Source organism: Mustela lutreola, chromosome 4, assembly GCF_030435805.1.
Source record: "Mustela lutreola isolate mMusLut2 chromosome 4, mMusLut2.pri, whole genome shotgun sequence".
NCBI lineage: Eukaryota > Metazoa > Chordata > Mammalia > Carnivora > Mustelidae > Mustela > Mustela lutreola.
In genome coordinates, this window is record NC_081293.1 from 32844575 (window position 1) to 32858682 (window position 14108).

General features: G+C 42.8%; 1 protein-coding gene across 3 annotated transcripts in view; it reads right to left on the minus strand.

The window, feature by feature from the left end:
- Positions 1 to 14108, minus strand: part of PLCE1 (phospholipase C epsilon 1) — a 320103-nt gene that overhangs the window by 95668 nt on the left and 210327 nt on the right. The gene's annotated exons all lie outside the window — the stretch shown is intronic.

Sequence of the window (14108 nt, forward strand, 5' to 3'; positions counted from 1 at the left end):
TTTTCTTTATTTTGATTCCATTTAACTGACAGTTCATGCTAATAAATAGCATGTAAATATTCCCAATGTGAATATGGAAGTTTTGACAAGTGCTCAATTCCACATGACATACTTAATTTAAACTACCTTTCTGTACAAAGAATAAATTCATTAAAAATTTTGAAAATGTTTTGCTGTTCCACTCTCTGTGACACCACATTTCTTTTTTAAAATTGAGGTATAATCTGACAGATTCATTTCAAACAACATGATTCAATACTTGTTTATATTGAAAAATGATGGCTGCAATAAGTCTAGATATAGTTACACAAATTTTTTTCTTGTGATGAGGACTGTTACAATCTACTCTCTCTGTAACTTTCAAATACACAATACAGTATTACTAGCTGTTATCACCATGCTGTACATCACATCTCCTTGACTTGATTATTTTGTAATTGGAGGTTTGTACCTTTGGACCCTCTTAACCCATTTTCCCCACCCAATAACCCACACCTCTGGCAAACCACCAATTTGTTCTCTGTATATATGAGCTTGGTTTGTGGCACTTGTTGTTTTAATTCTACATCTAAGTAAGATCACAGGTATTTGTCTTTCCCTGTCTGACTTAGTTTCCTTAGCTCCATTCCCTTGGGTCCATCTCTGTTGTCACAAATGGAAAGATTTCATTCTTTCTTATGGTTATTTACTGTTTTATTTATTTATTTTTTTTAAGAAAAGTTATCTGTTATTTTTTTTTGACAGAGAGAGACACAGTGAGAGAGGGAACACAAGCAGGACAAGTGGGAGAGGGAGAAGCAGGCTTCCGCCTGATACTTGGCTCCATCCCAGGAACCTGGGATCCTGACCTGAGCGGAAGGCAGGAGCTTAAGGACTGAGCTACCCAGGTGCCCCTGGCTACTTACTGTTTTAAATGCAACGAGAGGAAACATTTGACTTCAATATGCAGATGCCATTTCTAGCTAAACGGGCTGCAGAGAACTGCCACGAGTCACGCAGGCTGCATTATCCTCTGCTTTCTTACCTTACTCCACTGAACAGGTCATCCATCCTGAAACCAATTATTACACGGTATTCAAGAGTGAGCCTCATTTCACCCGTATTCTCTCCTTTTGTATCTATTGATAAAAAGTATCAATAAAAAGTAAAAGCATCTATTGATAGTCCTAGAATAGGATCTTCGTTATTTCATTCCATTTTAATAATGGGATTGAAACCCATGGCCAGGAGTTTACATAAAAAGTCTTGATATAAATGAGCAGGTAGCTCCAAACTATCCTGATCCTACCGCAGGGCCACTTATGAACCGATTTCTTCTCCTCTTTGCATGATTTTAGTAATTTAATAATAATACTTAAAATAATGATTTTAATAATAATACTTAAAGTTCTTAAAATCACTGCCGCTTCCGTGTAACGGGCATGTACTTATGAGAGGGATGCTGCTTATCCTTTTTAATCCTCTCAGCCTTACATGCTGGTGCAAATACTGCTCTTATTCTACAAATGAGGATGCTGAAGTTCTGAGTGGCTGACCTAGCTTGTCCAAGGTTACACAGCCTGTAAACTAGGAACCAGCCATATCAAAAGCCTGTGACTTTAAGCTACCATGATTTACTACTCTCCATGTTCTCTTACGAGCATTAGACTAAAGAGTGAATTCATTATAGCTTTTTAAACTATATTATAGCCCTAAATACTACCCTGATCTAGTGAGTAAAGAAATGCCTTAGCAAAACTATCATGAGCTTAGCTCAAAGAAGGAACATCCCCTTTAGAAACAGAATGCTGGCATTCCGAAAGGTCATAGGGAAGGTGTTGCAAGCATGTGCCAATTGTCTACGCTATGTTCCTGTTCTGTCACCTGTCTAAAATTCCAAGTTTTTATGACATGCAGAATAGGACAGGGTCTCATGAATTACAGAGTCTGGAAGGGAGAAGGCCCATGAGATTCCATCCTTCAGCTCACTCACGGAAACAACTAGGTGTCCCAGAGTCAAGAGAGTTGGGAGATGCCCTCAAGAAACCTGCTCCCCAAACTGCAGCCACCACTGGGTTCCCTGGTCCCAGCAGCCTCTTCATGCTAGCTGAGAGGCAGGACCTTCAGCAAATATATCCTCATTAAGCAAATCTTTACGGAGGACTCTTCTACCCACAAGGAGCTCACACACCACTGGGCACCGCTCTAGCCACTGGGGCATGCAGCGAGTAAGGCAGACTCCGTCCCTGCCCTCCCAGGAGATGGTGGCATCCTCACCACCTGGCATGATCCACTCCTTCCCATCCCAGCTGTGATTGGGCTCCCACTGGGGCTCCCCTTTACCTCTCCTCACAGACTCTCAACTGAACCATCAAGAGGCACTGAGAGGCCTGACCGCGTCATAGGCTGTCCTTTCCCTTTTGTTCCTTTTCTGACACCAGTGAAGAAATAATGCTATTAAATGCGCTTATACCGTCTACTTAAATAGACCGCTTGAAGTGCTTCACGTGCATTAATTTAATCCTACAACGAATCAACGAGTTATATGTCATCATCACCCCATTTTATAGATGAAATGGAAGCACAGCGAGGCATAGTCACTTGCACGGGTCACACAGCTACTAAGTTGTGGAAGTGGGATCCCAACCCAGGCAACCCAGCCCCAGAGACTTGCTCATAATATTGCCCTCTGTGGGCACAAGTCACTTCTTGGATGCTGGTGTTTCTTGGGGCTCTGTCCTTGGCTCTTCTTGGATCTCTTCTTAGGCTATATCCTCTTCCTTGATGAGTTCCTTCACTGACCAGCTTTTACCCACCCCCTCAGCTGCTATCTCTGAATATCTATCTATTGTTCTGTATATCCAAGAATTTTTTTTATAGATTATTTATTTGAAAGAGATTACAAGTAGGCAGAAAGGCAGGCAGAGAGAGGAAGGGAAGCAGGTTCCCTGCTGAGCAGAGAGCCTGATGTGGGGCTCGATCCCAGGACCCTGGGATCATAACCTGAGCCGAAAGCAGAGGCTTTAACCCACTGAGCCACCCAGGCGCCCCCCTGTATATCCAAGAATTAACTGGGCATTTCAAGCTGGAGGGCCCAAAGGCTCTGTAAACCCACCCTGACCCAATCCTTAACTCCTCCAACACCTTCCATCCCCACATCCCACTGACTGCCAAGTAGCCCAGATGTCATCTCCTCCAGGAAGCCTTTCTTGAACCCTCGCATAGTTAATCCATCCTCTGCCCTAAGCTAACTTTATCACTGCATTGTGACCACTTTCCCTGGTTCCTGCCCCTGGAGTATGGGTTTCTTGAAAGCAGGTACTGATTGCTTTACTCATTTACTTCCCAGCACAGGGTCCAGCTCAAGTGGTAGGTGCTTAATGATCTCTTGTTCTGAGTTGTGTACAAGGCATAGCAGCTGCAGCAGCAGACTCCCTGTTGGTGCTGTTTTTCTCAGAAGAATGTCTGAGCACCTGAACGCCAGGGTATCTGGGGGCTGCAGTTGGGGAAAGGAGGCTGACAGCCCCACCCCGTCAGCTTGCTCTTCACCCAAGAAGCTCAAGAGGCCCATGCTGGGGAAGGATAACCAGGGAGCCATGCCATAGAAGGCCTATGGGTAATTTGGCCCATGACTAGAAGATTCCATTTTCCTTGAGATAAGTGGGCATCGGAGAGTAAGGGTAGTGGTGGCCTTTCCATCTGCTCTGGAATTGGCTGGGCCCATTCTCAGGTACCCCAGGTGATGGAGAGGGAGTGGCCTCCCCAGTTACTTAAGTCCTCTGGATGGGGAAGTCACTGTCCATAGGCCATCCTGCTTGGGGAAATCAGGGGAGTGAAGTCTGTCCTTCAGGGCCACTGAGCAAGTCCAGAGGTTCTAAGACATGCTGTGAATCCTGTGAATCCCTCTGGCCCCACGCAGGTAGACACTTGTCATAGGAAAGTAAACAGGAGCCCAGCAAGTCACTCTTTCACTCGTAGGGCCCAACAACATGGGTACTGACTGCAGTGAGGACGGTGAGACCAGAACAGTGGACTAATAATGAAGCCTACACTAATGATCAAGCAGGAAGGAGAGAATGGAAGGGAATAAAATGGTTTGCATGTGTTGGCGTATGTTCTCCTGAAGATAAATCTATGTGAAGAAAGAAAGGATGTTGGCATCCCACCAAGATCAGTTACATCCTGGCCAAGCTAGACACTGGTGCACATAATCGATCGTTAGGGAGGTAATTCAATCTGCTGTCTGTGCAGTATGGGTGAGCTTCTGTGAACAAAACTTGTTAGGGAATAAATTTGATGAAAACCAGAATTCTGTCTCTTTGACTTCCCTGTTCTGAGAGAGGGCGTGGGAGCAACAGGAGAGGACAGGATGGGGAGTCGGAGAAATGCAGGATCGTTTCTTAGCCCTGATTCTTACTAGTTCTATGACCTTGAGCATGTTTTCTAGCTTCCTTGAGACTCAACTGCTCATCCATACAATGGGAATAATAAATGTCCCATATCATAAAGGGTGTGGTGACGAACAAAAGAGACAATGTATGTCAAGGGCTCTCATGCTTGGAGCAGAGCACATACTCCATAAATGTCAATATTAACAATTAAAAAAATAATAAGCAATTTCTTTTTCAAGATATAGTCTTTGTGGAAACAGTGTTGGCCTTTTTATTACAGTGCTGGCTTCCCTTCTCTGTTTAGCAGAGAGGAACTTCCTGAGGATTCAACCCTCAGAAAGAAGAAGACTTCAGTTCTTTTAAAAAGGACAGAAAGAGGAGGCAAGAGAAAAGGTGGAAACGAGGCAAGAGAAAAAATTTCAGAAAAAAACACATCAATAGAACATCTAAGGAACATTGTCAGGGGAGTGGAAAACAAGTTATGGAGAAAGGGGACGGGGCTGTGTGAGGAAGTGAGGATGCATGGGTATGGCTTGGTTCCAGTGGAAGTGCTTGGAAAAATAACAGTGAATCACAAATAGGTCCTAGAAGGGGGCCCTGAGAAGCTTGGGCCCTCTGTCCAGGAAACAGCGGGTACACAAGACACTTAGTTCAGATGGGTATTAAACAACAGCATGAGACGTCGGCCATGTCAGTATCTTTCTTACTTGGTGAAGAGGAGGTCATCTTTTCTACTCCCCCCCCACCCCATTCCGAATAAAACTCAACAGAGCGGTATGTGAAAGGCAAAAATTCTAGGATGTTCAGCACGGGATAAAATTACTCCATGTGCCTCACCAAGCACATCATCTATAAAAATAAACAATGAATGTCCTGCTTCGATATCGTGTAACTGGCTGAAAGGTAATGGCCTGGGAGAGCAAAGCAAAGAACTTGAGAGTGACAGCTGAGAGCAGGGAAATTCAGCTCCGGAAAGCAGACAACTGCCAGGACAAGGCCTGGCTCCTGGGTTCCCAAGCTGCACTTGACACTTCATTTGTCTTGTTTGTTGACTGACATGCTTATTCCTGTGCCTGTTCCTTTGCAGCTTTAGATTTTGAAATCCTGGCTGCCGGACAGTTGACCTGCCAATTTAAAATTATTCCCACGTGTTCTGGATACAGTAGGTGCTTAATAAATATTCTAGCAGTGGTAGTTATCCCTTTCTGCTAGTTATCCCTTTCTGCTCTGAAGACCCAGCTGGAGATAGGTCAATAATGATTGGGGGCAGTGCTTCCTAAACTCTGTTCCAGGGACATGTTCTACCAGATGTTAAAGTCTTTTGTGAAGAAAGTCTCTGGGACTATATCAGTTTGGGAAATGTTAGGATAAATTAAGATCTCTTCACTGCCAAGGATTTCTTGGAGCTTTAAAAACACTAATGCACATAGTCAATCACCAAGAAGGAGCTAATATTTGGAGTTTCCCATATTCTTTTGACCACACAATTCTTCTTTTTTCCCCAAAGGAACACTCACATTTAGAAAGACCCTGGAAGAGTGGCACTGGGTTCCTCCAAACTCCTTTATCCTGAAGTGAATAGAACCACAGGCTTATCCCCACTGGCAGTCCTGGAGACCACTCCTTGCATCTGTCCAACCTGAGAACACATTCTTTCATCTCTAGAAACTGCATGGTGTGATGGACCTTGCGAGGTAGAAATAGTCAGAAAGGGCAGCATAGGATTTTCTAACTGGAGTCATAAATTCGGAATCAGTATATCCTTGGAGGAATTCTAAAGCCAAGGCACAGGAAGATTTTTTTCTTCTAATCCGAAATGAGATTAAGGCCCACAGGCAACTCTGATTTCATAGCCAAGACTGTGATGAGGAAAGAGCTGAGCAGACATGTGGTTTTAGACATGTGAAATATATAACATGGCAGCTAATAAATTAGAAGACCTTAGAGGTTATTTGGCCCATTTCCCTTATTTTTTAGATGAAGAACCCCAAGAAGCAGAGGGGTTAGGTGACTTGTCCAAGGTCATCCAACCAGTCCGTGGCAGTGCCAGGGCTAGAAACCAGGTCTCCTAACCTCAGAACACCCTAGAGTCGTGACCTGCTGGGTTCCCTTATCTCCGTGAAGAGGATCTGATGCATGGCCACCCCTCCCTGCTGCCTTCTGTCCAACCCTCCCTCCTTCCGTCCTACCCTCCATCTGTGGGGCCTCAGAGGCAGCCTCATGTGAAGAAGCTGGTGGTGAGGAAAAGCAAGCTGGCAGCTGCAGGAATTGCTAAAGACGCTGACTCAGGGGGCCTGAGACAGGCAGCGGGTCGTCATCAGGCAAAACTCAAGGAACACAAGGGCGAAAAGTCAGGGTCATGAAACAAGAGTGGCTAGCACAGGGCCTGCCACATCCCAGCCCTCAGTAGCAGCCACATGTCTGAAGAATTTCAGACACACTGTGGCCTGAACTCTTTGCCTTCAAGCCGCACTCCGGCTGTGCCCTGCAGACCAGCTCCAGAAGGGGAAGGACCTAGGGGGCGTGGAGATCTGGGACAGAAGGAAAACGGGAGCAAGAACACAGAAAAGTCGGTGTGGCTGCTATTTGTCTTTACTGTGGATGGCAAGAGAGGTCAAAGGAAAAGCCAAGAGGCCTCCTCTGTTTCCCGGAGGAGAGGGGTATCGGCCGGAAGAGACTTTGCAGAAAAACCCTGGCAGGATCTGTTTTGGGAAAGGAGGAAGGCGGCTGCTCCTGATGGGTTGGGGACCTTGAGTCACAGCTTAAGGGCACAAACCCCAGGACAGGAGCTGCAGAAACTCAAAACACTGGATGTGGGGAAGTTGACATGAGCTTCAAACCAGCAGAAGAGGGGATTTATTTTGGAGGTGGTGGCCATGAGGCTGGCAGGACTTGGGATTTTGCTGAGGTGGCTGAAGTTAGAGCCTGCTCATTGTCATCAGGAGAGTCAATGAAAGAAGTGTGGGAGTGTTGACAGCTTTTAAGGATGTGCTGACAGTCTCTATAAAAGTGAATGACCTGTCTGGGGTCTGGTAATTTAAGGGTTACTTGGCGCTATGGCAAGGTGAGGGGGGGCGGCAATACCGGCCTTGCTTTTCCTGTAAAGGGCTGAGCCTTCACTCCAGAAGGGTAAAAGCATTCAGCTTCTGGTTCAAGAAATCTCTTTAGAGAAATATTTACTTGGAAAGCACCTAGGGTGTTGATGACAGACACTAAAAAGTAAAAAAAAAAAAAAAAAAAAAAAAAAGTGGCACATGTCATACCAAAAATCTAAAGCAAAGCAAACCAAAACAAGATCATGTTTTAGGGATACTAACTGGACAAATACTCTTTACTAGATGCAGTGGGGTCAGCCTGAGCCTGTGTTGGAGGTCGGATGTGCTGTTTTCAAGTCTTGGCTCTAATATTTACTAACTAGGTGGTACCGGGCCAATTACTTAGTCTCTCTTCTCCTATACCTTCAGTTTGAAACAGGCCTACCAGCAACACCTACCTTACAGAATTGCAGGATTAAAGGAGATACAGGAGATAAGTGCTTTGTACATTTACAAGCCCAGTGAAAAGGCTAGCCAAGTTTTACTAAAGTTAATGAGCACATATCCAATGATTTGGTTTTATGAGGTTACCTACATTTAATGTGGTATTTCTTTGAAAGTAAAAATTACAGGGTGCCTGGGTGGTTCAGTGGGTTTGGCCTCTGCCTTCGGCTCAAGTCATGATCCCAGCATCCTGGAATAGAGTCCCACATCGGGCTCTTCGCTCAGTGGGGAGCCTGCTTCCCCTACCCCGCTCTGTCTGTCTCTCTGCCTACTTGTGATCTCTCTCTCTGTCAAATAAATAAATAAAATCTTAAAAAAAAAAGATAGTAGCAATTACAACTTTTTAAAATGTCTTATGTTTCCCTGGCTGCTCCACTCTCCACCCCTCCCTGGCTTCTGCTCCATTGTAGGACGAGGGAGCATCATGTCTTAGACTCATGCACAGAATGTACCTACAACACACCCAGCCTCAATTTTTAAATTCTGTGTTTTTATATCTTTCCTGAAATTCTGCAGGCAGAGAAGAAATTAACTGAAGAAAATGACTTTTATGTCCACAGATAAATTGACAGCTGCTATTAAGGGAGTAAAAGCATATTTTGCTATGAATTAATGAGAAGTCAGTATATAATATAAAACCAAGAATATCTGAAAATGAGATATTTTCACATATGAGTAACTAAAAGATTTCTTTCTATTTTCTCCTAATTGTCTAAGTGCTAGAAAACATAGTCAGAAACTTGAATAGTTTACTCAAATATTTTTCTGAAACAAAAAAATTGGTATGCATAAACTTTTAAAAACTCTAAATGAATAGATTTCTGTTAAATACATTAACACCTATAGTGTATAAACTCCTAAAAGTTTCCTAAAAATGCTGGACATGTTTTATTATTGTAATGATAAAACCCAGATGTCTTGTTTCACATGCCCTAGAAGAAAAGAAACACACAACCTTACAAGAACTCTCACCATTTTAAATCTGATTAAACTCTATGCCAAAGAAGGACTGGAAAGAGTATGATGTTTGTACAAACAATCTTTTAAAAAGTATTTTTCAAAGCCACTTAAATGTTCTGGAAAACTCCTGAAATGTGAACCAGCAATATTTATTTACATTCCACCCCTGCATTGGAATATTAGTTTGGGGTCATGTCTTGGTGCTTGGAGGCATCCTGGTGATTATTAGCTTGATTCTCCAACCTGTGTTTTGAGGCCCATGAGGAATAAACCCCATTTTGGTCACTTATACATGTGACACCATCCTTTGGAGTCCCGTGGTTCGTGTGGCTCCATAGCAGAACCATCCTCGAGAGTTCCTTAAAAGTATCCAATGGTGGACTTCACCACTTAGCATCAGTGTGTGGGGCTGGGAGGTAGGAACCCGTCCTTTTAGACAGTTTTCCTAAGTGATTCTGATGAAGCTTAAGAACTGCTGATCAAGGGTCCTGGCCATCCTCAAACTTAAATGTACAAAGAAGGCACTGGGGATTTTGTTAACATGGAGGTCCTGATTCAGTAGGTGTGGGGAGTGGGTGCAGGGGGTGGGGGTAGTAATCTGCATTTCTAACAAGCTCCCAGATGCTGCTGATGCTGCTGTTCTGGGGAACGACACATGCATTCTGTATGTGTGTGAGTGTGTGTGTGTGTGTGTGTGTGTGTGTGTGTGAGAGAGAGAGAGAGAGAGAGAGAGAGAAAGATCTTTTAATGGTAGAAGGATAACAAGTACCCAGTAAAATAATATAGAACAATTAGTGAATCACCTATAGCTACATATATCCCAAGAATCTTAATTTTCAACTGCCTGTAGCATGTCACACCGACCTCCTTACTGTTCCTCAAATGTGCTAGGTATGTGTTCTACTGCCACCCTATCTCCCCAGGGCATTTGCACTTACTGTTCCCTCTGCCTGGATTACTCTTCCTGCATATGTCCACAAAACCCATTCCCTCAACCCCTTCTGGTCTTTACTCAGATACTAGGGTCCCAGTGAGCCTTCCCTCACCACCCTACTTAAGTGTACAATAGCCACCCCTCCCCAACACTCCCCATCCCTCTTCCCTGCTTTATTTTCTCCCTTTCATTTATCATTCCATACTTTTAACTAATTTTTCCTATTATCTGTCTCCACCTATCCAGAATGTAACCCCTGTCAGTAGAGAATTTTGTTTTTTCACTGCAGGATCTCCAAAGCCTAGAACAGTACCTGGTACTCGAGCAGTATTTCTGGAGGAATGACTGAATGAACAATTGAATGATATTCCAAAAGTGGCCCCAGGAAGCAAATGAACTTGCCAGCAGAGTGATAACAGGAGGAAGGGCTCATTCCCAGTTACAATGGATCAGAAGAGGCACTCCTGGCCGCCCGCCTCTGACCTAGAACTCTGGTTGACAGATGAACTCATTTAGGAATCTTGGGGATACATTTTGGGGCTGCTTATCCTGGAAAGGGGCCTTCAGAGGCTGCCCTACTCACAACAAAGTGTTTTAAAGAAACCACAGTACATTTGTTTCTTATTTGAGGGGGCCAGCTGGCAACTTTGTTTCCAGACTCTCACCGGCTGGTGCTTGCTTCCGTTTCTCTTTATTATTTCATCATTCAACAAATATTTGCAGAGCAATATCTAAGTGGCAGGACCACACTAGGGCTTCGTGTGTTAAACAGACCTCTTCAAATATACTTGTGTGCAACTGTACTTTGTTTTCACTCTCTCTCCCTCCCTCCTTTCCCTCTCCCTAAGGTCCCTGGTATCATCTCTATTATTCTGAGCAACACATATTTGCTGAAAAAAAAAAAATCCAGTAAAACAGCACTCCATACAGTAGAAAATGAAATTCCATCCCTCCATCCCTCACTATGGATGACTGCAGTAGTAAGTTTCTTGGTCCTCCCTGCAGGTGGATAGCCCCAGATTCCCTGGGGAATAGGAAGGTGGTGCAGGTAGAATAGTCACAAACCTGAAATACTTTTCTAGATGAAGGGACTTGCCAAGAATCTCCATTTTCAACTATCTTTAGCCTATCACACTTGTCAAAAGCTTGGCTGAAGCATGAGGTATTTGAGAAAGACATCCTAAGGGTCATAACAGGCATTCATTCCTTCAATTTTCTAAGCTCGTCCTGTGCCAAGTAAGACCTTTGGTGAGCAACACACCTGAACCAGATTTTCTTAGCGGTCTACACGGGTATCTTTAGAGAGCTATGCTTTTTCATGATGCCCTTTTATTGAATGTCCATATAAAATATGTCCAGAGAATGGCTGTTTCAATGTTTCTGTCCTGTAAGCTGCTCTTAAAGACTATCCATTGTCTATAGGACACAGAAAACAATTTCTCCCAGGGTTGAGCTTGGATTTTCTGACAATCTGGTATGTGCTGTTTTTTTTCCTTCCTTCATCTTCTTTCTTCTGTTCCTTCCACTCCACACTCTACTTTTTCAGATAATAAGAAGAATACAACCCATCACATCTCTCTTTTTGTCTAGGCTAACTGGAAGCTCTGACCAAATTTTCATTGATGGCATCAGTTATTTCTGGCCTAGGCATACTTTTTTTTTTTTTTAACATAAAATGTATTATTTGCCCCAGGGGTACAGGTCTGTGAATCATCAGGCTTACACATTTCATAGCACTCACCATAGCACATACCCTCCCCAATGTCCATAAACTAGCCATCCTACCCTACCCTCCAACCCCCTAGCAACCCTCAGTTTGTTTCCTGAGATTAAGAGTCTCTTATGGTTTGTCTCCCTCCCGATTCCATCTTGTTTCACTTTTTTCCCTCCCTATGCCCCATGATCCCCTGTCCTGCCTCTCAAATTCCTTATATCAGAGAGATCATACAATAATTATCTTTCTCTGATTGACTGATTTTGTTTAACATAATACCCTCTAGTTCTATCCACATCGTTGCTAATGGCAAGAGTTTGTTTCTTTTGATGGCTGCATAGTATTCCAGTGTATGTGTGTATATATATATCACATCTTCTTTATCCATTCATCTGTTGATGGACATCTAGGTTCTTTCCATAGTTTGGCTATTGTGGACATTGCTCCTATAAACATTCGGTGCATGTGCCCCTTTGGATCACTACATTTGTATCTTTAGGGTAACTAACCAGTAGTATGATTGCTGGGTCATAGAGTAGCTCTATTTTTAACTTGTTGAGGAACTACCATACTGCTTTCCAGGATGGCTGCACCAGCTTGCATTCCCACCAATAGTGTAGGAGGGTTCCCCTTTCTCCACATCCTTGGCAACATCTGTCCTTTCCTGACCTGACTTGTTAATTGTAGCCATTCTGACTGGCGTGAGGTGGTATCTCATTGTGGTTTTGATTTGTATTTCCCTGATGCTGAGTGATGTGGAGCATTTTTTCATGTGTCTGTTGGCCATTTGGATGTCTTCTTTGCAGAAATGTCTGCTCATGTCCTCTGCCCATTTCTTCATTGGATTATTTGTTCTTTGGGTGTTGAGTTTGATAAGTTCTTTATAGATTTTGGATACTAGCCCTTTATGTGATATGTCATTTTCAAATATCTTCTCCATTCTGTCAGGTTTTGTTGACTGTTTCCTTTGCTGTGCAAAAGCTTTTGATCTTGATGAAGTCCCAATAGTACATTTTTGCCCTTGCTTCCCTTGCCTTTGGTGATGTTTCCAGGAAGAAGTTGATGTGGCTGAGGTCAAGGAGGTTGCTGCTTGTGTTCTCCTGAAGGATTTTGGTGGATTCCTGTCTCACATTGAGGTCTTTCTTCCATTTTGAGTCTATTTTTGGTGTGCTCTAAGGAAATGGTACAGTTTCATTCTTCTGCATGTGGATGCCCAATTTTCCCAACACCATTTGTTGAAGAGATGGTCTTTTTCTGTTAGACCTTCTTTCCTGATTTGTCATAGATTAGTTGACCATAGAGTTGAGGGTCCATTTCTTAGCTCTCTATTCTGTTCCATTGAGCTATGTGTCTGTTTTTGTGCCAGTACCATACTGTCCTGATGATTACAGCTTTGTAATAGAGCTTGAAATCTGGAATTGTGATGCCACCAACTTTGGTTTTCTTTTTCAACATTCCTCTGGCTATTCAGGATCTTTTCTGGCTCCATATAAATTTTAGGATTATTTTTTCCATATCTTTGAAAAAAAATTGATAGGCATTGCCTTGAATGTGTAGATTGCTCGAGGTAACATTGACATTTTCACAATATTTGTTCTTCCAATCCATGAGCATGGAACTTTTTCCCATTTTTTTGGGTCTTCAATTTCTTTCATGAGTACTTTATAGTTTTCGGAGTATAGATTCTTTGCTTCTCTGGTTAGGTTTATTCCTAGATATCTTATGCTTTTGGGGGCAATTGTAAATGGGATTGACTCATTAATTTCTCTTCTTCTGTCTTGCTGTTGGTTTATAGAAATCCAACTGATTTATGTGCATTAATTTTACGTCCTGACACTTTACTGAATTCCTGTAAGAGTTCTAGCAGTTTTGGAGTGGAGTCTTTTGGGTTTTCCATATAAAGTATCATAGCATCGGCAAAGAGTGAGTTTGACTTCTTCTTTGCCAATTCGAACACCCTTTATTTCTTTTTGTTGTCTGATTGCTGAGGCTAGGACTTCTAGTACTATGTTCAATAGCAGTGGTGATAGTGGACAGCCCTGCCGTCTTCCTGACCTGAGGGGAAAAGCTCTCAGTTTTTTCCCAATTGAGAATGATATTCGCTGTGGGTTTCTCATAGATGACTTTGATGATATTTAGGTGTGTACCCTCTATCCCTACACTGTAAAGAGTTTTGATCAAGAAATGATGCTATACTTCCTTTTAAAAATTTAAAGAAAGATGAACACTTTTTCATGTGTCTGTCAGTCGTTTGTATGTCTTCTGTGGAGAAATGTCTGTTCATGCCTTCTGCCCAGTTCCTGACAGGACAATATTATGTACTGTATGCTGGGTAAGTGAATGTAATAAAAAAAATAAAGAAAGATAGAGAAGGAATTGGTAAAAATAAATAAAAAATCCACAAGATAGTTATTCAGACTATCAGACACAAAATCAAAGACCACTCTGCCAAGTTAAAAACAAAATTCAGCTTGATTTTTGTTTGTTCTCTAAAATGTTAGCTTCAGTTTTCAAATTAAGAAATAAGAGGAGCTATACAAATAAGATCAGCTTAAAATGTTATAGAACTCTGTATTTTACAATGTGACCGT